The 25,509-nt window shown below is 38.3% G+C and overlaps 1 long non-coding RNA gene across 1 annotated transcript; it reads right to left on the bottom strand.

Annotated features, from left to right (window-relative positions):
- Positions 1-2,905: 2,905 nt before the first annotated feature.
- LOC129633016 (uncharacterized) lies at positions 2,906-22,349 on the bottom strand. Its single transcript, XR_008704836.1, has 3 exons — positions 22,118-22,349; positions 21,552-21,649; positions 2,906-3,375 (listed from the first exon to the last, which is right to left on the bottom strand). It is a non-coding gene; the product is annotated as an uncharacterized LOC129633016 (long non-coding RNA).
- Between the last annotated feature and the right edge of the window lie 3,160 nt (positions 22,350-25,509).

Below are 25,509 nucleotides of genomic sequence, written 5' to 3'. Positions count from 1 at the left end.
AGGCGTTGGCATAGTCAATAAAGCAGAAGTAGACTGAGAGTAGAGCTGGAATTTTATACAAACACCTGATTAGGAAACTGAGCAAAGCAAGTATCTTCCGGAAAGAGTTGTGGCATTTGCTTTAAGAGAAAATTGCAAAAGGAAAAGATAATGGAAGAAAGAGCATGAGGCACAAATTAAGCTATTAATATTTGCAAACACTGGTGGTTCAGTGGTAGAAGTCTCACCTACCACATGGGAGGCCCTGGTTTTGTTTCCCTGCCAATGCAAGAGCACTACTATTGGGATTCCCCAGTGGCTCAGACTGTAAAGAGTCTGCCTGCAGTTTGGGTAACCTGGGTTTTATCCCAGGTCTTGGGAAGATCCCCTGGAGAAGGAAATGGCAACCCATTCCAGAATTCTTGAGTGGAGAATCCCATGGACAGAGGAGCCTAGCAGGCTACAGTACATGGGGTCGCCGAGTTGAACATGACTCAGCAACTTCATTCAATCTCATTAATTAGGATGAAATTGGGAGAGAGAAGGAAATTCATAATTATTGGTAATAAACTATGTAAAGAATAAGCTGAACAACTGCAGATGCAAGTCGTAAAGGCAATGGCAAACTCGCATTTGAAAACCTGTTAAAATTTGGCCTCAGAGGTCTGTGAGTACTGAGATTACCAGTACCTCTTACACATTACCATAAATTCTGGAAGTTCCAAGGAAGGCTGTGGACCTTTGAAAAAATTGTGAACTTTGTGACAATGGAGTATTTAGACACCACTTAATTGATAATATAGGAAATCTGTTTGTAGCAAATGTTACCTTATGCCAGACCTTAGCCCATTATTGTCTAGACTGCATACAGAATGGAATGTAATCAAGTTATCCTCACCTCTTCTGTACTGATAAATAAATGCAGGATCCAGAGATCCCAAGAAGTAGCTTCCCACTTTAGTCTGCTATTTGAGAATCAAGAAGGTGGAAGCAGATAAAATAGTCACCTTCAAATTTAGGAATTCCTAATGAGACCAGCCCTGGGTTTTCTTTGGAAGTAATGATGCTAAAGCTGAAACTCCAGTACTTTGGCCACCTCATGCGAAGAGTTGACTCATTGGAAAAGACTCTGATGCTGGGAGGGATTGGGGGCAGGAGGAGAAGGGGATGACAGAGGATGAGATGGCTGGATGGCATCACTGACTCGATGGACGTGAGTCTGAGTGAACTCCAGGAGTTGGTGATGGACAGGGAGGCCTGGCGTGCTGCGATTCATAGGGTTGCAAAGAATAGGACAGGACTGAGCGACTGAACTGAACTGAACTGAACTGAATGAGACCACAGATGAATGGCAAATGTAGTTGGGAAGAAGCAGTCAGTGAGAAGTTGGTTTCTCTCTCTCCATGAATGGGATGTGTACTTAGTGGCTTTGTCTTGTCCAACTCTTTGCAACCCCAAGAACTGCAGCCTGCCAGGCTCCTTTGTCCATGAGGATTCTCCAGGCAAGTATACTGGAGTTGGTTGACATGTCCTCCTCCAGAGAATCTTCCCAATCCAGGGATCAAACTTGAGTCTCCTGCATTGCAGGCAGATTCTTTACCATATGACCCACCAGGGAAGCCCATGAATGGGATTGGGGTGTTTTAAATGAAGATAGCATCTAAGAGAACTGCAGGAGTCTCAATAATTGAGAGAAATGTTTATGATTCCCCCTTAGGGAGATGACTAATAAAGGCATTGGGCTTTTAAGTTTTTAAATGAATGGCAGTAGTCCATACAAATATGCAATCAAAGTTGCATATTTAAAAGGCTGTTGAAGGACACATGAACAAAATTAAATCAGTGCCATGAATCTTGAGTTAAGATACACAAAAAGAAAGAAAAAAATGTGTTAGATTTAAGAGACTCATTTTAGTTATGAAGACATCTTTATTTTGCCTGGAGCAAGGGTGGGGTTTCAACTTTGAATTATCCCAGTATTCTAATCACCATGTCTCCTGGCACCTTACTCTTCCTAACCCCAGACCCCACATTCATCCACTACTGAAACTGTGCCTTCTTGAATTCATGGTTATGAACCTGTAAAACCCTCTCCATCTCTGTGTCTTTATTTCATGCTATTAACAGTTTCTTCAGCTTCTAGTAAAATTCGGATCTTCTCTTAGGAACCTGCTACCTCCAGTGTCCTCTCACATTATTTGTATATCTATGTTAGGAAATGAGAAAGGTGTTCTTTGCCTCATTGTTGTTGCTTTTATGCAGTTTTCACTGCCTTCCCCATCCTCTTGATTTTATTTTTCCATTGTGCCTCAGACACTCACTCATACTAATTCTAGACCCATTTATTACCAATCTCAGCAATGCTAGAGAAGTCTCAGTGTCCAGGAATTCCCTCTTTTACATCATCTCCTTCTACAGAAAACTACAAAATGTGAACTAATAGAAAGCAGGGAGCACAGCAAATCTGAGCACAGCGAATCTTCTCCTGAGTGTGAAATCCAGGAAGTTCTCATAAACCTACCTTAAGTAAAGAGCATTTAGGAATCATGCAGTGTCCTCACCAATCTTATTTTAAATTTAATGACAGGCTTCTCATGGAAGTTTCTAATGGAACCAAGACATTAAAGATTAATATGCTCAAACATGTGGTCACTTATTGGTCTTGTATCAGAATATAAAATTTAAAGTGTCTTGTGAATAGGATGTGAAAATCACTTCAAGTACTTTTCATATCTTATTGGAATCTAAGCTAGATAGTCAATGATGAATCCACATTGGGAACTGGATTGGAAGCAACCATTCTCACATCATAGGTGTTCTCTGCTCATTGTAGACATGCAGGATATTGTGAACTCAGCCAGTGAGACAAGCTTTTTTGTCACAGTTTCACTGAGATATAGGTTTCAGAAAATTCTCACATGTTTTATTGTGCAGTTCAATGAATTATAGACAATAATATATTGTACAATGACATTAAAGTTTTAGATAAAATCTTGACATATTTAATTGCACACATAAAATTTTCTTTCTCTTCTTTGAAATAAAGACAGCAGCCATCCTGGTGTACCTTAAAACTTGGCACAGTGTTTGTTTGTTGTTGTTGACATTGTTATTTAAGGGAGCTTAATAAGAAATCTATTGGAGAAGGAAATGGCAGCCCACCCCAGAGTTCTTGCCTGGAGAATCCCATGGATGGAGAAGCCTATGGTAGGCTGCAGTCCATGGGGTCGCACAGAGTCGGACATGACTGAAGCAACTTAGCAGCAGCAGCAGCAATGAGAAATCTAAGTGGTTCTCCCCACAGGCCAGTATGTAATAGTTCATGATTTTACTCTTTGGTCAGCAGGGGGGCCTGGTAGGCTTCTATTGAATATTGTTTGTTGAGTGCAGAACAATCTGTTGTAAACAGTAGAAAAATAAATGTTAAGTTTAAAATTATAATATAAAACTGGAAAAACTGAAAAAAGATTCTTGGTTGGATGAAAATTATCTCACTAGAAAATGATGATGGGGGAGAGCTAAGGAAAGGCTGTAATCATTTCACTTGCAAGAAATTCTAGTAAATAATTTTAAAAAGAAATTCAGGCTACACATACTGTTTTGAAATATTATATTTTAATTTGTTTGAGCACATGTGTTTGCCTGTGCATGGTTGCTTTCTCAAGAGAGAACTCAGATCACTCTGTCATTCTTTCTAGCCCTTTCTCCTCCGCTGTTTCCTCCTTTTATCCAACAAGCCTTAGCCAGTAGAGTGACAAGAGCTAATTGCAGTGATGACGGTGATGCCAACAACAGAGAAAGAAATTCTCTCTTTGAGAAAAAAGTACAAATCAGAAATACAAGTATCCCTTTGAGGAGAGACTCAACTCTAATTAAAGGAAGACTGTTAATTAGAAAGATTGAGGGCAGGAGGAGAAGGAGTGACAGAGGATCAGATGGTTGGATAGGATCACCAACTCAGTGCACATGAGTTTGAGCAAACTGGAAGATAGTGATGGGCAGGGAAGTCTGGCATGCTACAGTCCATGGGATCACAAAGAGTCGGACATGATTGAGTGATTGAGCAACAACAACATTTGGTTAGTATTTTGCTTAGTATTAGTATTAATATTAGTATGTATAAATTATATATTATTCAGGATATATCATTGAATTTAGTGTTGTTTGGTCACTCAGTCATGTCCGACTACTTGCAAACCCACTGACAGCATACCATGCTTCCCTGTACTTCACGGTCTCCTGGAACTTACTCAAACTCATGTCCACTGAGTCGATGATGCCATCCAACCATCTCATCCTTTGTCATCCCCTTCTCCTACTTCCTCAATCTTTCCCTGCATCAGGATCTCATAATATATATATTATCATATACATCCATGTAAATAAGTACTTTGTTTATTCGGGTCTTGTGTTAAAAGTTTGTCCTATATGCTGATAAGTAAACTAAAATGTAAACACTTTTGTGCTCAACCGAGGATATGACTGGCCATTTAATCAGACTGATGCAAAACTTATCCATACTCTGGTATTTATCACAAACATCCAATTTTGGTTAATAGGATTTTCTTCCCTTTAATGTGAAGAGATAAGAATGCCCTTGCTATAAAGTTGTTTTATTACCAAATCTTCTCAACTCAAATGTAATACCTCTATTCATTAAAAATGTTTTAGTAATTATGAAAATGATAAGCAAAGTTAATTTCTAAATTGGAGCTATTCAAGTTTAACATAATTTGCAAGAAAACTTAGGAGTATTATCATCTAAAAGTGATAATGTTCACATTAGATTCTACTCCAAAATATTTATTATAATAAAAGTAAAAACTCTAAACATTTAAATAAAACAAAAGTGCTTTAGAAGGTTTGCAAAACTAAACACAGTATAGACCTTTGCCTGTGTTTAAATGGCACCCAGGTGGCCCAGATAAAGAATCTACCTGCAAAGCAGGAGACCTTTGTTAGATCTTAGGGTAGGGAAGATCCCCTAGATAAGGGAATGGCAATCTACTCCAGTGGATTGCCTGGTGAATTCTATGGACAGAGGAGTCTGGTGGACTACAGACCACGATGATGCAAAGAGTCGGACATGACTGAGCGACTAACACTTTCAGTTTGTATTATGTACCATATTCGAGGATGCTGGTAAAAAGGGTCATGGACAACCATAGTTTTCTATCTCTCAGAGTTCAATTTAAGATTTTCTTATATGTTCTTTGCCACAGACAATGATAGTGGGATAGATATTTTACTAATTTGATTGAAGGTTATGATATGATATACTTTTCAAAGTATGCCATCTATAGGATCATGTTTTGGCCATTAAAATTTTCTAATATATATTTTCACTATATTTCTGTATTCTGGATTCCTCATTTTAGTAATTACATGGTGATTATGAAAGTTGAAGCTATCCAAGTTAGAATAACTTAATCACTCAAATTATTATAATCCCACTTCTCCTGCAATGAAAACAAAATACCCTTGAGTTTTACTTTTTTTGTAGTAGAAATCAGGGGTTAATTTGTAAGGTATCTTTATTTTCAAAATTCTCCTTACATTGAGTTTGTTTAGAAGTTACTATTACAAATGATGTATTATATATGTATATTAATTATGCATTAAGTAGGTATTTATTTTATTGTGGTGCTCTTCTTAGCTTCCCAGGTGGCGCTAGTGGTAAAGAACCTGTCTGCAATACAAATCCCTTGGTTGAGAAGATCCTCTGGAGGAGGGCATGGCAACCCATTCCAGTATTTTTTACTGGAGAATCCCATGGACAGAGGAGCTTGGTGGGCTACAGTCTATAGGACTTCAAAGAATCAGACATGATTGAAGCTACTTAGCACACATGCATGATTTCCTTAAGAATTATAGAGTCACAAATTATATTATTTTTAGAATATTAAATGTGGAAATAAGCATATGATTCTTGTTTTGGGAGAATATGTTTGCTAGTCTCTCAGGCTCAAAGATTATTAAGAGCCAGTCTAGTTTCTTTCTCAGGCCTACTTTGGCTGGCATCTCTGGATCAGAAAGTAAGCTCTAGACCTGTCCTTTGCATCACCATGACACTCATAAACAGGCTGAACATATATCTAATAGAGGCTTAAATACATCATTAATGAAAGGTTAAATTTTCCAAATATTATGGCATATGAGGACTGGGAATTAAGATGATATCTAATTAACAAATCCTGTTCAACCATAAAAGAAAAAGAAGGTCAGCCTCACAATTTATGCCTTTGGAGGATCTTCATTTGCATAGTTCTTCACATTCAAACTTTCTTAAACTTTTCAATATCTCAGAGTTTGCCTTTTTTCCTGAAGTTGTACTTTAAACCTTCCTTCTTTCTTCCAGTTGACCTATTTCCTTTCTCAGGAATCACCAACCTATTCTCTTTCACTGGAGAATAAATCAGTCTTCAGTTTCTCCCTGTCTCAGAAATTCTGGATTCTCATAATTAGTACACTAATGGAAGTTTTCTTCGACCCAGACTTCAAAATGAAAATAGTTCATCTTTCCAGAATTCAGCCACCTTCTCTGATTTTCATTCCTTAGAACTTGATTTTTTGATGTAACTTCATAGTGCGGGCGGCTGCGATGGTGCATAGCGCGGCCGAGAGGAGCAGCTACCCCAGGTCCCAGGTCAGGGGCAGAAGCCGGGAAGACCGCATGCCTGAGGGGCAGGCGGCCAAGAGGAGTACCTCCACCTCCGAGGTCAGGGGCAGCGGCAGAGAGTGCCAGGCTGCAACGGCGCAGGAACGGCTGAGAGGAGCTACCCCACCTCCGAGGTCAGGGGTGGCAGCTGGGAGGAGCTACCCCACATCCAAGGAGCGGTGGCTTCCAAGGCGCAGGGGGGCCTAGAGGAGCTATTTCATGATCAAGATCAGGAGGGGCAGTGGTGAGGAGATACCCCTCTTCCAAGGTAAGGAGCAGCAACTGTGCTTTGCTGGAGCAGCTGTGAAGAGATACCCCATGCCCAAGGTAAGAGAGACCCAAGTAAGACAGTAGGTGTTGCAAGAGGGCATCAGAGGGCAGAAACACTGAGACCGTAATCACAGAAAACTAGTCAATCTAATCATACTAGGACCACAGCCTTGTCTAACTCAATGAAACTAAGCCATGCCCGTGGGGAAACCCAAGATGAGCAGGTCATGGTGGAGAGGTCTGACAGATTGTGGTCCACTGGAGAAGGGAATGGGAAACCACTTCAGTATTCTTGCCTTGAGGATCCCATTAACAGTATGAAAAGGCAAAATGATAGGATACTGAAAGAGGAACTCCCCAGGTCAGTAGGTGCCCAATATGCTACAGGAGATCAGTGGAAAAATAACTCCAGAAAGAATGAAGGGATGGAGCCAAAGCAAAAACAATACCCAGTTGTGGATGTGACGGGTGATAGAAGTAATGTCTGATACTGTAAAGAGCAATATTGCATAGGAACCTGGAATGTCAGGTCCATGAATCAAGGCAAATTGGAAGTGGTCAAGCAGAAGATGGCAAGAGTGAACGTCGACATTCTAGGAATCAGCAAATAAAATGGACTGGAATGGGTGAACTTAACTCAGATGACCATTATATCTACTACCACGGGCAGGAATCCCTCAGAAGAAATGGAGTAGCCATCATGGTCAAAAAATGAGTCTGAAATGCAGTACTTGGATGCAATCTCAAAAACGACAGAATGATCTCTGTTCATTTCCAAGGCAAATCATTCAATATCACAGTAATCCAAGTCTATGCCCCAACCAGTAACGCTGAAGAAGCTGAAGTTGAATGGTTCTATGAAGACCTACAAGAGTTTTTAGAACTAAAACCCCCAAAAGATATCCTTTTCATTATAGGGGACTGGAATGCAAAAGTAAGAAGTCAAGAAACACCTGGAGTAACAGGCAAATTTAGCTTTGGAATACAAAATGAAGGGCAAAGATTAGAGTTTTTCCAAGAAAATGCACTGGTCATAGCATACACCCACTTCCAACAACACAAGAGAAGACTCTACACATGGACATCACCAGATGGTCAACACAGAAATCAGATTGATTATATTCTTTGCAGCCAAAGACAGAGAAACTCTATACAGTCAACAAAAACAAAACCAGGAGCTGATTGTGGCTCAGATCATGAACTCCTTATTGCCAAATTCAGACTGAAATTTAAGAAAGTAGGGAAAACCACTAGACCATTCAGGTATGACCTAAATCAAATCCCTAATGATTACACAGTGGAAATGAGAAATAGATTTAAGGGACTATATCTGATAGAGCGCCTGATGAACTATGAATGTAGGTTCATTACATTGTACAGGAGACAGGGATCAAGACCATCTCCATGGAAAAGAAATGCAAAAAAGCAAAATGTCTGTCTGAGGAGGCCTTACAGATAGCTGTGAAAAGAAGAGAAGTGAAAAGCAAAGGAGAAAAGGAAAGATATAAGCATCTGAATACACAGTTCCAAAGAATAGCAAGGAGAGATAAGAAAGCCTTCCTCAGCAATCAATGCAAAGAAATAGAGGAAAACAACAGAAAGGGCAAGTCTAGAGATCTCTTCAAGAAAATTAGAGATACCAAGCAAACACTTCATGCAAAGATGGGCTCGATAAACGACAGAAATGGTATGGACCTAACAGAAGCAGAAGATATTAAGAAGAGGTGGCAAGAATATACAGAAGAACTGTACAAAAAAGATCTTCACGACTCAGATAATCACGATGGTGTGATTAGTCACCTAGAGCAAGACATCCTGGAATGTGAAGTCAAGTGGGCCTTAGAAAGCATCACTATAAACAAAGCTAACGGAGCTGGTGGAATTCCATTTGAGCTATTTCAAATCCTGAAAGATGATGCTGTGAAAGTGCTGCACTCAATATGCCAGCAAATTTGGAAAACTCAGCAGTGGCCACAGGACTGGAAAAGGTCAGTTTTCATTCTGATCCCAAAGAAAGGCAATGCCAAAGAACGCTCAAACTACTACATAATTGCACTCATCTCATACACTAGTATGGAGAAGGCAATGGCACCCCACTCCAGTACTCTTGCTTAGAAAATACCATGGACCAAGGAGCCTGGTGGGCTGCAGTCCATGGGGTCGCTAAGAGTCAGACACATCGGAGCAACTTCACTTTCACTTTTCACTTTCATGCATTGAAGAAGGGAATGGCAACCCATTCCAGTGTTCTTGCCTGGAGAATCCCAGGGACAGGGGAGCCTGGTGGGCTGCTGTCTATGGGGTTGCACCTAGTCGGACACGACTGAAGCGACTTAGCAGCAGCAGCACACACTAGTAAAGTAATGCTCAAAATTCTCCAAGCCAGGATTCCGCAATACGTGAACTGTGAACTTCCTGATGTTCAAGCTGGTTTTAGAAAAGGCAGAGGAACCAGAGATCAAATTGCCAACATCTGCTGGATCATCGAAAAAACAAGAGAGTTCCAGAAAAACATCTATTTATGCTTTATTGACTATGCCAACACCTTTGAATGTGTGGATCACAATAAACTGTGGAAAATTCTGAAAGAGATGGGAATACCAGACGACCTGACCTGCCTCTTGAGAAATTTGTATGCAGGTCAGGAAGCAACAGTTAGAACTGGACATGGAACAACAGACTGGTTCCAAATAGGAAAAAGAGTACATCAAGGCTGTATATTGTCACACTGTTTATTCAACTTCTATGCAGAGTAAATCATGAGAAGCGCTGGGCTGGAAGAAGCACAAGCTGGAATCAAGATAGCCGGGAGAAATATCAATTACCTCAGATATGCAGATGACACCACCCTTATGGCAGAAAGTGAAGAGGAACTCAAAAGCCTCTTGATGAAAGTGAAAGAGGAGAGTGAAAAAGTTGGCTTTAAACTTAACATTCAGAAAACGAAGATCATGGCATCTGGTCCCATCACTTCATGGGAAATAGATGGGGAAACAGTGGAGGCAGTGTCAGACTTTATTTTTCTGGGCTCCAAAATCACTACAGATGGTGACTGCAGCCATGAAATTAAAAGACGCTTACTCCTTGGAAGGAAAGTTATGACCAACCTAGATAGCACGTTCAAAAGCAAAGACATTACTTTGCCAAAAAAGGTCCATCTAGTCAAGGCTATGGTTTTTCCAGTGGTTATCTATGGATGTGAGAGTTGGACTGTGAAGAAAGCAGAGCATCGAAGAATTGATGCTTTTGTTTTTTTTTTTTTGTTTTTTTTTTTTATCTTTTTTTTTTTTAATTTTATTTTATTTTTAAACTTAACATAACTGTATTAGATTTGCCAAATATCAAAATGAATCCGCCACAGGTATACATGTGTTCCCCATCCTGAACCCTCCTCCCTCCTCCCTCCCCATTCCATCCCTCTGGGTCGTCCCAGTGCACCAGCCCCAAGCATCCAGTATCGTGCATCAAACCTGGACTGGCAACTCATTTCATACATGATATTTTACATGTTTCAATGCCATTCTCCCAAATCTTCCCACCCTCTCCCTCTCCCACAGAGTCCATAAGACTGTTCTATACATCAGTGTCTCTTTTGCTGTCTCATACACAGGCTTATTGTTACCATCTTACTAAATTCCATATATATGCGTTAGTATACTGTATTGGTGTTTTTCTTTCTGGCTTACTTCACTCTGTATAATAGGCTCCAGTTTCATCCACCTCATTAGAACTGATTCAAATGTATTCTTTTTAATGGCTGAGTAATACTCCATTGTGTATATGTACCACAGCTTTCTTATCCATTCATCTGCTGATGGACATCTAGGTTGCTTCCATGTCCTGGCTATTATAAACAGTGCTGCGATGAACATTGGGGTACTCGTGTCTCTTTCCCTTCTGGTTTCCTCAGTGTGTATGCCCAGCAGTGGGATTGCTGGATCATAAGGCATGTCTATTTCCAGTTTTTTAAGGAATCTCCACACTGTTTTCCATAGTGGCTGTACTAGTTTGCATTCCCACCAACAGTGTAAGAGGGTTCCCTTTTCTCCACACCCTCTCCAGCATTTATTACTTGTAGACTTTTGGATCGCAGCCATTCTGACTGGTGTGAAATGGTACCTCATAGTGGTTTTGATTTGCATTTCTCTGATAATGAGTGATGTTGAGCATCTTTTCATGTGTTTGTTAGCCATCTGTATGTCTTCTTTGGAGAAATGTCTATTTAGTTCTTTGGCCCATTTTTTGATTGGGTCATTTATTTTTCTGGAGTTGAGCTGTAGGAGTTGCTTGTATATCCTCGAGATTAGTTGTTTGTCAGTTGCTTCATTTGCTATTATCTTCTCCCATTCTGAAGGCTGTCTTTTCACCTTGCTAATAGTTTCCTTTGATGTGCAGAAGCTTTTAAGGTTAATTAGGTCCCATTTGTTTATTTTTGCTTTTATTTCCAATATTCTGGGAGGTGGGTCATAGAGGATCCTGCTGTGATGTATGTCAGAGAGTGTTTTGCCTATGTTCTCCTCTGCCTATGTTCTCCTCTAGGAGTTTTATAGTTTCTGGTCTTACGTTTAGATCTTTAATCCATTTTGAGTTTATTTTTGTGTATGGTGTTAGAAAGTGTTCTAGTTTCATTCTTTTACAAGTGGTTGACCAGAGTTCCCAGCACCACTTGTTAAAGAGATTGTCTTTAATCCATTGTATATTCTTGCCTCCTTTGTCGAAGATAAGGTGTCCATATGTGCGTGAATTTATCTCTGGGCTTTCTATTTTGTTCCATTGATCTATATTTCTGTCTTTGTGCCAGTACCATACGGTCTTGATAACTGTGGCTTTGTAGTAGAGCCTGAAGTCAGGTAGGTTGATTCCTCCAGTTCCATTCTTCTTTCTCAAGATCGCTTTGGCTATTCGAGGTTTTTTGTTTTTCCATACAAATTGTGAAATTATTTGTTCTAGCTCTGTGAAGAATGCTGTTGGTAACTTGATAGGGATTGCATTGAATCTATAGATTGCTTTGGGTAGTATACTCATTTTCACTACATTGATTCTTCCAATCCATGAACATGGTATATTTCTCCATCTGTTAGTGTCCTCTTTGATTTCTTTCACCAGTGTTTTATAGTTTTCTATATATAGGTCTTTAGATTCTTTAGGTAGATATATTCCTAAGTATTTTATTCTTTCCGTTGCAATGGTGAATGGAATTGTTTCCTTAATTTCTCTTTCTGTTTTCTCATTATTAGTGTATAGGAATGCAAGGGATTTCTGTGTGTTGATTTTATATCCTGCAACTTTACTATAGTCATTGATGCTTTTGAACTGTGGTGTTGGAGAAGACTCTTGAGAGTCCCTTGGAATGCAAGAGTTCCAACCAGTCCATTCTGAAGGAGATCTGCCCTGGGATTTCTTTGGAAGGAATGATGCTAAAGCTGAAACTCCAGTACTTTGGCCACCTCATGCAAAGATTTGACTGATTGGAAAAGACTCTGATGCTGGGAGGGATTGGGGGCAGTAGGAGAAGGGAAGACAAAGGATGAGATGGCTGGATGGCATCACCAACTCGATGGACGTGAGTCTGAGTGAACTCTGGGAGTTGGTGATGGACAGGGAGGCCTGGCTTGCTGTGATTCATGGGGTCGCACAGAGTCGGACACAACTGAACGACTTAACTGAAAAGCATCCAAAGGAAAACTCTGCTCATTGATTATGAATTCAATAATCAATTATGCTTAGATTTTAAGCATTTTAATCCTTCTCAAGTTCATAAGATTGGAAATCAAGCAAATTGGCAACAATTAATACATCAATTTTCCTGAAGAATCAATTGTAAAAATTCCACTAATTTATCTTGCAAATCCTATTTATCCCGATATTTACATTTTTAAACATGCTATATTTTTTAATATTGCAACATTGTTGTATTACACAGTTTTTCAATAACTAACAAAATGTCTTTCTTTGCTGTAAGTATTAATACCTTATTTTACATCATTTGTTCCTGGAATAAAAAATGTTGGTAGTATTCAGAACAGACAAAATAATTATCTAAGTTATGATTAAATACAGAATAAGAGGCATCTGTGAAACTGGGGTTTTTAACAGTTTCCATATTTCCTTCCCATAATATATTCCAAATTATTATTAAATTAATTTTGAATGATGAACATGTCACTTTGGTACATTGTCTCTGAAAATTCTACCTCAATTAATCAATGTAAAAGTTTTAGAGTACTCTATGAACTGAAAGAAATTATTATTTTCAGAAATAATTCTATACTTTTCACTGTTCTATGTTATATTCAGGAAACATATCTAAAAATGTAATGCTTCTCTTCAGACTACTAAGTAGACTACTAAGTACATTCAGAGAAATCATTTAACTCTAATGGCAGAAAGTGACATTCCGTAGGAAAAACTGAATGACACCAAGGTGTAACTGGTAAAATTAGATTCTATATTTGTACCCCTGTGTAGCAATTGTGGGGCTTCCCTTGTAGCTCAATTAGTAAAGAATCTGCCTGCAATGTAGGGGACCTGGATTTGATTCCTGGGTTGGGAAGATACCCTAGAGAAGGAAATAGCAACCCACTCCAGTAGTCTTGCCTGTAGAATTCTATGGACCGAGGAAGCTGGCAGGCTACAGTCCGTGAGGTCAAAAATAGTGCACATGCCATTGAATACTGTATTTGCATATATTTTTTTGTGACAGATATTTGTAAAGAATGTTGGAAATGTCCAGAGATTAAATAAATTTGTTAATCTAATTGAGGTTAACAAATAGTTGTCTAAAAAAAAGGTATATAAATGTATTAATAGCTGAGTCCTAATAAAGGAGGATGATGATGAGAAAATCCAAGGATGAATCATTCCTTTGAGAAGTGAAGTTTTAACGAAGTGAGAGAAATGGAAATAAGGGTATAAATGGCAAATGGGCTTCCCTGGTGACTAAAACAGTAAAGAATCTGCCTTCAATGCACGAGACCTGGGTTTGGTCCCTGGGTTAGGAAGATCCTCTGGAGAAGGGAATGGCTATATAGTCACTATAGTTGCTTCCCACCCCCACCCCCCGGAGAATCCCGTGGACAAAGGAGCTTGCTGGGCTACAGTCCATGGGGTCACAAAGAATTGGACATTACTGAGCGATTAAGCATGCACGCACATACAGTAAAGAGACATCAAGAAGCCCATCCAGGAAGCTGATTTTCTTAGTATCAAGTCAATTTAACTGCTGCCACTTAAGAAGTTATAACTTTCAGGTGCTCTAGCCTCTCTTTAAATTGTGGATTCTAGAATTAGTATTGCAATGCTACATGTCAAAACTAGTATGAAAACTTTATATAAAATAGCTACATTGATTCTTGAATAAAGTGAGCAACTCTTCTTCTGTATTCATATCAGCCATTCCCTGGTTGAGCATCACATTATATTACATCAAGATTCAAACAGAGATCTTCCCAAAGACGGATATAATTTTCTGATAAATATTTACAAGTTTCAAGTTGTAGACATTAGTCACTCCATGTATCTTGCAGTTTCCTTTAAAAGAAGTCTATCAGTGTCTACATCTTATTGAGAAAAATCTGTGAAGCTAATGCAGATAGAATTATCCAAGAATGTAAAAAATAAATATTTTATCCTGAGTCAAAAATAGAAAAGAAACCATAATGTCCTTTCTCAGCAGATTCTAAACTTTGTATGTGCCTTTTATTCTCTGAATTATTAAACAATAATCTGTGAATAAAAACAAAAGTAAAACCTCCACAAAAATATCAGATTTTCTATTCATATGCAATTTACCCTTAAGAAAAGATTAGGTTTTACTAACAGTATTACTAACACCAAGTGAGATGGTAGGTATTGCAAGAGGGCATCAGAGGGCAGAAACACTAAAACCATAATCACAGAAAACTAGTCAAACTGATCACATGGACCACAGCCTTGTCTAACTCAATGAAACTAAACCATACAGTCTGGGGCCACCCAAGACAGACAGGTCATTGTGGAGAGGTCTAACAGACTGTGGTCCACTGGAGAAGGGAATGGGAAACCACTTCAGTATTCTTGCCTTGAGAACCCCATGAACAGTATGAAAAGGCAAAATGATAGGATACTGAAGGAGGAACTCCCCAAGTGAGTTGGTGCCCAATATGCTACTGGAGATCAGTGGAGAAAAAACTCCAGAAAGAATGAAGGGATAGAGCCAAAGCAAAAACATTACCCATGTGGATGTGACTGGTGATAGAAGCAAGGTCCTATGCTGTAAAGAGCAATACTGTATAGGAACCTAGAATGTCAGGTCCATGAATCAAGGCAAATTGGAAGTGGTCAAGCAGAAGATGGCAAGGGTGAAAGTCGACATTCTAGGAATCTGCAAACTAAAATGGACTGGAATGGGTGCATTTAACTCAGATGACCATGATATCTACTATTGTGGGCAGGAATCCCTCAGAATGAATGCATTAGCTGTCATGGTCAACAAAAGAGTCCAAAACGCAGTACTTGGATGCAATCTCAAAAACGACAGAATGATCTCTGTTCATTTCCAAGGCAAACCATTCAATATCATGGTGATCCAAGCCTATGCCCCAACCAGTAACATTGGAGAAGCTGAAGTTGAATGGTTCTGTGAAGACCTACAAGACCCTTTAGAACTAACACCCCAAAAAAGATATCCTTTTAATTATAGGGGACTGGAATGCAAAAGTAGGAAGTCAAGAAATACCTGGAGTAACAGGCAAATTTGGCCTTGGAATACAGAATGAAGTAAGGCAAAGGCTAATAGAGTTTTGCCAAAAGAACACACAGGTCATAGCAAACACCCTCTTCCAAAAACACAACAGAGGACTCTACATATGGACATCACCAGGTGGTCAACACTGAAATCAGATTGATTATATTCTTTGCAGCCAAAGATGGAGAAGCTCTATAGAGTCAACAAAAACAAGACCAAGAGCAGACTGTGGCTATGATCATGAACTCATTGCCAAATTCAGACTGAAATTGAAGAAAGTAGGGAAAACAACTAGATCATTCAGATATGACCTAAATCAAATCCCTTATGATTATACAGTGGAAGTGAGAAAGATTTAAGGTACTAGATCTGATAGACAGAGTGCCTGATGAACTATGAATGTAGGTTCATGACATTGTACAGGAGACAGGGATCAAGACCATCCCCATGGAAAAGAAATGCAAAAAAGCAAAATGACTGTCTGAGGAGGCCTTATAAATAGCTAAGAAAAGAAGTGAAAAGCAAAGGAGAAAAGGAAAGATATAAGCATCTGAATGCAGAGTTCCAAAGAATAGCAAGGAGAGATAAGAAAGCCTTCTTCAGTGATCAATGCAAAGAAATAGAGGAAAACAAGAGAATGGAAAAGTCTAGAGATCACTTAAAGAAAATTCGAGATACCAAGGGAACATTTCAGGCAAAGATGGGCTCGATGACAAAATTGGTATAGACCTAACAGAAGTACATTAAGATATTAAGATATCTTAATTCAGAAGATATTAAGAAGAGGAGGCAAGAATACACAGAACTGTACAAAAAATATCTTCACGACTCAGATAATCACGATGGTGTGATCTCTCACCTAGACCCAGACATCCTGGAATGTGAAGTCAAGTGGGCCTTAGAAGCATCACTACGAAAAAGCTAATAGAGCTGATGGAATTCCATTTGAGCTATTTCAAATCCTGAAAGATGACACTGTTAAAGTGCTGCACTCAATATGCCAGCAAATTTGGAAACTCAGCAGTGGCCACAGGACTGGAAAAGGTCAGTTTTCATTCCAATCCCAAAGAAAGACGATGCCAAAGAATGCTCAAACTACCACACAATTGCAGTCATCTCACACGCTAGTAAAGTAATGCTCAAAATTCTCCATGCCAGGCTTCAGCAATACATGAACCGTGATGTCCCAGATGTTCAAGCTGGTTTTAGAAAAGGCAGAGGAACCAGAGATCAAATTGCCAACATCCGCTGGATCATCGAAAAAGCAAGAGAGTTTCAGAAAAACATCTATTTCTGCTTTATTGATTATGCCAAAGCCTTTGACTGTGTGGATCACAATAAACTGTGGAAAATTCAAGAGATAGAAATGCCGGACCACCTGACCTGCCTCTTGAGAAACCTATATGCAGGTCAGGAAACAACAGTTAGAACTGGACATAGAACAACAGACTAGTTCCAAATAGGAAAAGGAGTAGGTATATTGTCACCCTGTATATTGTAAACAAGGCTGTATACTGTCACCCTGCTTATTTAACTTCTATGCAGAGTACATCATGGGAAACGCTGGGCTGGAAAAAGTACAGGCTGGAATCAAGATTGCCGGGAGAAATATCAATAACCTCAGATATGCAGATGACACCACCCTTATGGCAGACAGTGAGGAGGAACTAAAAAGCCTCTTGATGAAAGTGAAAGAGGAGAGTGAAAAAGTTGGCCTAAATCTCAACATTCAGAAAACTAAGATCATGGCATTTGGCCCCATCACTTCATAGAAAATAGATGGGGAAAGAGTGGAAACAGTGTGAGACTTTATTTTTGGGGCTCCAAAATCACTGCAGATAGTGATTGCAGCCATGAAATTAAAAGACATTTACTCCTTAGAATGAAAGTTATGAACAACTTAGATAGCATATTTAAAAGTAGAGACATTACTTTGCCAACAAAGCTCCATCTAGTCAAGGCTATGGTTTTTCCAGTGGTTATACATGGATGTGAGAGTTGGACTGTGAAGAAAGCTGAGCGCTGAAGAATTGATGCTTTTGAACTGTGGTTCTGGAGAAGACTCTTGAGAGTCCCTTGGACTGCAAGGAGATCCAACCAGTCCATCCTAAAGGAGGATCAGCCCTGGGTGTTCTTTGGAAGGAATGATCCTAAAGCTGAAACTCCAGTACTTTGGCCACCTCATGCGAAGAGTTGACTAATTGGTAAAGACTCTGATTCTGGGAGGGATTGGCGGTAGGAGGAGAAGGGGATGACAGAGGATGAGATAGCTGGATGGCATCCCCGACTCAATGGACATGAGTCTGAGTGAACTCCGGGAGTTGGTAATGGACAGGAGGCCTGGCGTTCTGCGATTCATGGGGTCGCAAAGAGTCGGACATGACTGAATAACTGAACTGAACTGAACTGAAAACTTAGTATGTGAATTAACATTTATTCACGTTTATAATTTATATATTGATACATGCTATTGATTTTATTTGAAAATGTGTTGTATTTCTCTTTGAAACACAAACATGAATGTTTAGTTAAGTGTTTGACATGGTGGGTCTATAATAAATATCTGCCAAGTAAATTAAATTTTTTTGATGTTACTTCAGAAATATAAATATGGCTGTTCTCAAATCAATCATTTGTTTAGCTATTCTTTTTTAATTACTTTTATTATAAAATATAGAACATATGAAATATTTTAAAGCAGTAAATACAGTTATCTAAACAAAGCAAATCCTTTGATTTTGTGGTTTTTCTATAGTCCTGGTGTATATACTTTAAACACAGCTGTAATTAAATTATACATATGATTTTTTGTTCTGCTTAATCTCCATATTCTATGCCAAATAAGTTGTCTTTTGTTATTATTTGCCTATAGTTTATATCAATATAATATAATGACTTTTTTTATGTTCACATAAATTTTTTTTTCACATCAGTGAATTTTTATGTTCACATCAGTCAGTCAGTCAGTCAGTCATTTCAGTCGTTCAGTCATATCTGACTGAGACCGCATGGACTGCAGCACACCAGGCTTCCCTGTCTATCATCAATACCTGGAACTTGCTCAAACTCATGTTCACTGAGTTGGTTATGCCATCCAAGCATCTCATCCTCTGTCTTCAACTGTCAACTTCTCATCCTGCCTTCAATCTTTCCAAGCCTCAGGGTCTTTTCCAATGAGTCAGTTTTTCGCTTCTGGTGGCCAAAGTATTGGAGTTTCAGCTTTAGCATCAGTCTTTCCAATGAATATTCAGTACTGATTTCCTTCAGGATGGACTGGTTTGATCTCCTTGCAGTCCAAGGGACTTTCAAGAGTCTTCTTCAACACCACAGTTCAAAAACATCAATTCTTCGGCACTCAGCTGTCTTTACAGTCCAACTATCACATCCATACATGACTACTAGAAAAACCATAGCTTTAACTACGTGGACCTTTGTTGGCAAAGTAATATCTCTGCTTTTTAATATGCTATTTAACTTGGTCATAATTTTTCTTCCAAGGAACAAATGTCTTTTAATGCCATGGCTGCAGTAACCATCTGCTGTGATTTTGGAGCCTAAGAAAATAAAGTCTATCACTCTTTCCATTGTTTCCCCTTCTATTTGTCATGAAGTGATGGGACCAGATGCCATGACCTTCATTTTTGAATGTTCAATTTTAAGTCAGCTTTTTCACTCTCCTCTTTCACTTTCATCAAGAGGCACTTTAATTCTTTTCACTTTCTGCCATAAGGTAGATGTCATCTGCATATCTGTGGTTATTGATGTTTCTCCCAGAAGTCTTGATTTGAACTTGTGCTTCATCCAGTCTGGCATCACATGATGTACTCTGCATATAAGTTAAATAAGCAGGATGACATTATACAGCCTGATGTACTTTTTTCCCAATTTGGAACCAGTCTGTTGTTTCATGTCCAGTTCTAACTGTTGCTTCCTGACCATCTACATACAGATTTCTCAAGAGGCAGGTCAGGTGGTCTAGTATTGCCAACTCTTTAAGAAATTTCCACAGTTTGTTGTGATCTACACAGTCAAAAGTTTTGACATAGTCAATAAAGCAGAAGTAGATGTTTTTCTGGAACTCTCTTGCTTTTTCAGTGATCCAACAGATGTTGGCAATTTGATCTGTGGTTCCCCTGTCTTTTCTAAATCCAGCTTTAATATCTGAAAGTTCTCAGTTCACATAATGTTGGAGCCTCACTTGAACAATTTTGAGCATTACTTTGCTAGTGTTTGAGATGAGTGCAATTGTGCAGTAGTTTGAACATTCTTTGGCATTGCATTTCTTTGGGATTGGAATGAAAACTGACTTTTCCAGTCCTGTGGCCTCTACTGAGTTTTCCAAATTTGCTGGCATATTGAGTGCAGCCCTTTCACAGCATCATCTTTTAGGATTTGAAATAGCTCAACTGGAATTCCATCACCTCCACTAGCTTTGTTTGTAGTGATAATTCCTAAAGCCCACTTGACTTCACATTCCAGAATATCTGGCTATAGGTGAGTGATCACACTGTCATGGTTATCTGGGTCATCAAGATCTTTTTTGATAGTTCTGTGTATTCTTGCCACCTCTTCTTAATATCTTCTGCTTCTGTTATGTCCATATCATTTTTATTATTTATTGTGCCCATCTTTCCTTGAAATTTTTCCTGGTTATCTACAATTTTCTTGAAGAGATCTCTAGCTTCCCATTCTACTGTTTTCCTCTATTTCTTTTCATTAATCACAGAAGGCTTATCTCTCCTTGCTATTCTTTGGAACTCGGCATCCACATGGGTATATATTTCTTTTTATCCTTTGCCTTTATCTTCACATCACTTATTGTCAAATACATATAATTTTCTAAAGTGTAAACAGCTTTATACCAGTGTGATTTATTTCTATCACATAATTTGACTCTGCAGCCACAGTGTATACTATTATACACACCTCAGTAATATTGAAGATTAATTGAACTCTAGTACTTGGAATATACTTTTACAACCAAGTGCCTGACTCTTGTGTTCATGAAGAACACTATTCATATTTATATCAATGCATTTCTAAGGGATCACATATCCAATGTCCCAGAGTCTGTGGAATAAAGTAAATTAGCAAAATCCTCAGGTTAGAAAAAAGACCACTAGTCATAACTTATTAAAAATAAATATGAGTTTGTGAGAACTTTGATTCTGAATGCAAGTCCTAAATTGTTGTTGATGTTTAGTCACTCAGTTATGTTCAACTCTTTTGCAACTGCAAACCATCAGGCTCCTTTGTCCATGGGGTTTCCCAATCAAGAATATTGGAGTGGGTTGCCATTTCCTTCTACAGGGGATTTTCCTGAACCAGGGGTCAAATTCACATCTCCTACGTTGGCTAGAGGATTCTTTACCACTGAGTCACCAGGGAAGCCACGTCCTTAATAAATGCTATATTTGGTATGTAAAGTCCATAAATTTCCCCCGTATGATCATGCTAGCCAGTGCAGCCAAATCATCTGCGCTTTTGTATATTATTATTTGTTTTGTTACGAAGTACAGAATTCAAAATTCTGTATGAATTCCCCAAGTTTCTCAGTTCAGTTCAGTTCTGGTTTCCAAGGCAAACCATTCAATATCACGGTGATCCAAGCCTATGCCCCAACCAGTAATGCTGAAGAAGCTGAAGTTGAATGGTTCTATGAAGACCTACAAGACCTTTTAGAACTAACACCCCAAGTTGCTAAATGTTGGCAAAGACTTATTAAAGCCCTATATCATAGACCAAACAAAATTTGTGAGGTCTGGCATAGAATAATAGTTTACTGTAAAAGTACACATGTCATTAATAACGTGCTGGGTTTAATTCTAATCTTAATATTAATAAAATTGCAAATTCTACTGCAGGCAATCTGGTCAGTTTCTTATTTTATATATACATATGGAAATCCAAAAATTTTACCTGGTTTACCTCAAGGTGATTCCAGTAAGTCACAACGGCTGTCATCAGTGACAAGAACACTTTCTCTTGCTCTTTGATTTGATTAAAATGTTGAACAACTTTAAAGGACAAAAAAATAAATTTTGTAGTACATTAATAATGATAATACAGTGAAATTCAGATTCCATGTAACTTTATTCTTAATCACATAAAATTTCAATTTAAGCATTTAAGACAAAAAAAAAAAAGAAAGAAACAAATGATACCAGATTTCATAAAACAACTTTTTGATTATATCAGTAGTTTACTGTAGAGTTAACAGATTTCCTGTCAACACTCACTTGTATATTTACCTATTAAAGCAGTTAAAACTAATATTTAGAATCATGAACTGAGAAAGCTCTAAAAAGGCACTTGAATTTTGATAGTAACCTCTGTCTCCCAGTTTGACAAAGGACTCATCATTTACCTTGGCTAATCCAAAATTTCTTCATCCATAGAAAAGTCCTAAAACCCAATTTATACTGCTTTAAGAATAATTGGAAATTCATAGGCTCTTAAGAAAATAAATTATCCAAAGGTATTACTTCCTTCTGAAGAGTCTCAGTTCAGTTCAGTCGCTCAGTCGTGTCCAACTCTTTGCAACCCCATGAATCGCAGAATGCCTAGAGACTCAAAAAAATGGCAACTGTACTTCCCCATCTCTCTACTTGGCTCTTACTGCTGGTTCTGTGAGTACTAACAAAGTTGTGAGAGAGTTAATTCTTAGTAAGGTTGATAGAGTCCTGGACTCTTGAGGAAAAAGGTGTCCAGAGCTCTTGAGGAGAAAAGGGCAAACTTTTTTCTTTTTCTACAATCTTTTGTCTTAGTCACATACCACTCCTTTGTCTTAGTCACATATTTTCTTTAAGCCCAAAACTAATGATTACACAACAAAACAATTCATCTTGCTCAATTGTATGTTTTTCCTTAAAGTCTATACTGATAATTATATAATAACAATGTATCTTGCTTGAGGCCATATTTCTCTTTCTTAACAAGAACCTTCTGACTAATCTTGTTATTTTAGTTATCTTAGGAAGCGGGTCTGGTAAGACCTTTCTATTGTTAGTTCTATCTTGTTAATTTAAGATGTATGTTGCTGGAGTGGATCTGATAAAAGTATATAAAGTCTCTATAAGACTAGAGAGAGGGGCTTTCTCTGTCCCCCTTCTGATGTCTATATCAGAAGCTTTCTTTGTCTTTTTTCACTGCAATAAAACTTCTACCACACAAAAACTCTGAATGATCAAACTCTGGCCCCTGATCCTGAAGCCAAATCTTCAGAGATCACGAATCTGACATCTTTGACTGTAAGCTATCAGTTGGTTCATGATTCATTGTGCTCATGGGGTTACTTTCAGATTTATACTACATAAAACACAGGAATAAACTTTTTTTTCGAATATTCTAACAAGAGTTTTAGAATTGTTTGGCTTTCATCTTGTTCTTACTTTTCATCTTGTTCTTGCTTTTCAACCGATAGTCATGAAAATGTGATCTCCCCATTCGGAAGAAGCCGGAAGGCATGGTCATCACTGAGATGAGACCCTGTCAGCAGCACCCTGGGTCTTCCCAGGTAGGGCAGTGGTACAGAATCCAACTGCCAGTGCAGGAGATGCAAGAGACACATGTTTGATGCCTAGTTTGGGAAGACACCCTGGAGTAGGAAATGGCAACCCACTCCAGTATTTTTGCCTGGAAAATCCCAAGGACAGAGGAGCCATGTGGAGTAGAGTCCATGGGGTTGCAAAAGTTGGGCATGACTAAGTAAACACAGCAACACTTTCAACCAGTGAGTAGAGTGTGGACACAGTAGTCAGAAGCAAAGCCTAGAAAATTCTTGAGAAGAAGAAATGAACATGGGGTAAGAAAAGCCACCATACAAAATCTTCAATATTAAACATTTTTTTGGAAAATATTATGCAAGTAAAGTTATAGAATAGGCTTCCCTGGTAGCTCAGACAGTAAAGAATCTGTGTATAGGTTAGTGTATAGAAAATAGCTATTATTTTTTCAAAATCAATAATTCTTAATGTGAGATTACCTTATATGATTTATCAAGAACTAAAGCAGATGTACACGTGTGCATCTACATATAAGTGAACCAAAAATAATACCAGGAAACATATTCCAAGTTTGAATAATAGCAACTAAAATTAAAATATATTATCAATTTTATAAACTAAGATTTAGACTTAAATCACAAGGCTCCCATCTATGGGGTCGGGCAGTCGGACAGGACTGATGCGACTTAGCAGCAGTAGCAGTTTTGGTGGACAGAAACGTATGTGTGACAAGAAGCAATTCTTTATAACCAAATTGATATCAGAAAAAGACAGAGGAAAACTACAAATAATTAATGTTTCTATCTCATATTAAAAAATGGCCTATCAAATAAATATCTACATGATACATTTTTTGTGTGTTGTAACTACTCATTTTGAATTTAAATTTTGATTTAGAAAATTAAAATATTTAAATTTGTTTTATGTAGGTACTTAAACAAAATTTAGAATTTTAATAAAAGTTTCAGTCTCTAATTATTACCTAATGAATCCCTATCATTTCTCCAGATGTACTGATATTTGATTAGATATTTTACTCCTGACTTGCTTTTAAATAAGCTGATTGTGAATAAAAAGAAAAATGTAACCAATAATTTAGAAACAATTATCAAAGTAAAAAAAATAATGGATATCTGTTTATGTATAACTGATTCATTCTGCTGTATAGCAAAAAGTAATACAACATTCTAAATCAACTATACTCCAATAAAAATTAATTTCAAAAAGATGCTATATTGACACAATATTTGTTTATAAGATATTAAAATATATACAATGCTCTAAACTAAATAATTCATAAATATTTTAAAGAGAATAAATGAAAGCTAAGTAATTAGATTATTTTGTGCAAAAATCACTTTTAATCTGTATCAACTGCATTCATTAGCAGTTATATTATATATGTATCAGTTCAGTTCAGTCGCTCAGTCATGACTAACTCTTTGCAACCCCATGGACTGCAGCCTGCCAGGCTCCCCTATCCATCACCAGTTCCCAGACTCTGCTCAAACTCATGTCCATTGAGTTGGTGATGCCATCCAACCATCTCATCCTCTGTTGTCCCTTTCTCCTCCTGCCTTGAATCTTTCCCAGAATTAGGGGCTTTTCCAATGAGTCAGTTCTTTGCATCAAGTGGCCAAAGTATTGGTATTTCAGCTTCAGCATCAGTCATTCCAATGAATGTTCAGGACTGATTTCCTTTAGGATTGACTGGTTGGATCTCCTTGCTGTCCAAGGGACTCACAAGAGTCTTCTCAAACACCACAGTTCAAAGCATCAATTCTTCGGCGCTCAGCTTTCTTTATCGACCAACTCTCACATCCATGCATCAGATCAGATCAGATCAGTCGCTCAGTCATGTCCGACTCTTTGCGACACCATGAATCTCAGCATGCCAGGCCTCCCTGTCCATCACCAACTCCTGGAATTCACTGAGACTCACGTCCATCGAGTCAGTGATGCCATCCAGCCATCTCATCCTCTGTCGTCCCCTTCTCCTCCCGCCCCCAATCCCTCCCAGCATCAGAGTCTTTTCCAATGAGTCAACTCTTCGCATGAGGTGGCCAAAGTACTGGAGTTTCAACTTTTTTTTTTGACTTTTTTTTTTTTTCTCTTTCTTTTTTTTTTTTTTAATTTTATTTTATTTTTAAACTTTACATAACTGTATTAGTTTTGCCAAGTATCAAAATGAATCCACCACAGGTATACATGTGTTCCCCATCCTGAACCCTCCTCCCTCCTCCCTCCCCATTCCATCCCTCTGGGTCGTCCCAGTGCACCAGCCCCAAGCATCCAGTATCGTGCATCGAACCTGGACTGGCAACTCGTTTCATACATGATATTTTACATGTTTCAATGCCATTCTCCCAAAT

The sequence above is a fragment of the Bubalus kerabau genome, chromosome 18 (assembly GCF_029407905.1).
Source record: "Bubalus kerabau isolate K-KA32 ecotype Philippines breed swamp buffalo chromosome 18, PCC_UOA_SB_1v2, whole genome shotgun sequence".
NCBI lineage: Eukaryota > Metazoa > Chordata > Mammalia > Artiodactyla > Bovidae > Bubalus > Bubalus kerabau.
The sequence above is the reverse complement of the archived record's forward strand: the minus strand, read 5'-3'. Positions and strand labels throughout refer to the sequence as shown.